Genomic DNA, 1,568 nt, shown 5'->3' with positions numbered 1-1,568 from the left:
TATATATATATATATATATTATTTTATTTTTTTGGCAAACCCATAGAGAATCTTATTAATTCAAATAAAGGATATAGCGGCGGGCTGGTGGTTCCTGCTAAAACCAAAAATACAGCTCACACAAAAGAGAACCTAAGGAAATCATCACCGAGATTACTACACAAAAAAAAGTTTTCAAAGAAGCACAAATATGAAAACCAAAAGAACCAGTTAAAACTTAGTGATGGCATCTAATGTATGGAAGAGTGAAGGAGTCCCATGTAGCAAGAGTTTGAGAGAGGAGGGACCATATCCATAACCACATCTTCGATCGTAGCACCATGCTTAGCAAACCAATTTACAAGTTGATTTCCTTCTCTTGGGATATGGCTCCACACAATATTTAGAGATTGCATACTAGCTTTAATACTTTTAACACATAACACGATATTTTAGGAAATTAGTTTTAGCCCCGACAAGATATTTGTAAAATCAAGAGAGTCATATTCAACGTATAAATATTTCCAATTAAACAAAAGAGCAATATTAATAGCTAACCATACTATCCAAACCTCCGCCTCAATAGCACAAGAAGCAGCACAAGGAAAGTGAAAATACAGAGACATTTACCTTCAGGGTTATGAAAAATACCTCCAACACCAGCAGAGAAACCAAACCAACTGCCATTCATATTAATTTTAATCCAAGGGTATAATTGGTTTCCTCCAAACTACTTGTTGCACTAAAAAAACCCTACTACTAATAAGATCTTTAAAACCGTTAAAATAAAAAAATTGCAGTAAAATAAGAAGAACTAACATTCCCATAGCACATAATCTTATTAATATAAGACATAATATTCGTGATGACTTTCTCCCCCTTCATCACAATCTCTTCATTTTTATTGTGTTTCTAGCCATCCATATGAACAACATTGATAAATAAGGGACTACTCCATAATATGCCTAGAAAGGTTTCTATATTTCCAAATCAGCAAGCACTGTTGGAAATTAGACAACTCAGTAGTAGGTGATTGTACACATCCTCCAACACCTTCCAAATGAATTTAGAGTAACTGCAAGAGAAAAAACATGGTTAAAACACTCCTCCTCTAACTCACACAAATGGTTGTGAGAAGAGAGTCTTAACCCTTTCAATTTTAATGCATCATCCAACGACAACATCAAATGATAACACATCCAATCAAAGAATGACATGGAAGGTGATAATAACTTACAATAAATAGCCTTAACTCGATCAATATTTACCAAGATGTGTAGTTTAGCATAAATAGTTATAGTAATAAAGAAGAAATTTTGACATTTCGTAATCAATGAATCTTTCTGAGATTTTTCAATTAGGATCTTGGAGATAGTATATGTGGTGTCAGAACCCACCCAATGATTCGGTGGATTCATATTCCAACAATTATCAAGCCAACAATGAACAAATTTAATATCATTCTTGATAGCCACCTCAACATCCATATGATGAAGGTTCTCCATAAACTGGTTATCCCTCCAAAAAGAAACATTACCTTCTCCAAGATTCCAACAGAAAAATTACTCGGCCGATTCATGAGCTTTCAA

Source organism: Phalaenopsis equestris, unplaced genomic scaffold (assembly GCF_001263595.1).
Source record: "Phalaenopsis equestris unplaced genomic scaffold, ASM126359v1 Scaffold207860, whole genome shotgun sequence".
Taxonomy (NCBI): domain Eukaryota; kingdom Viridiplantae; phylum Streptophyta; class Magnoliopsida; order Asparagales; family Orchidaceae; genus Phalaenopsis; species Phalaenopsis equestris.
This window is presented reverse-complemented; position numbering follows the sequence as displayed.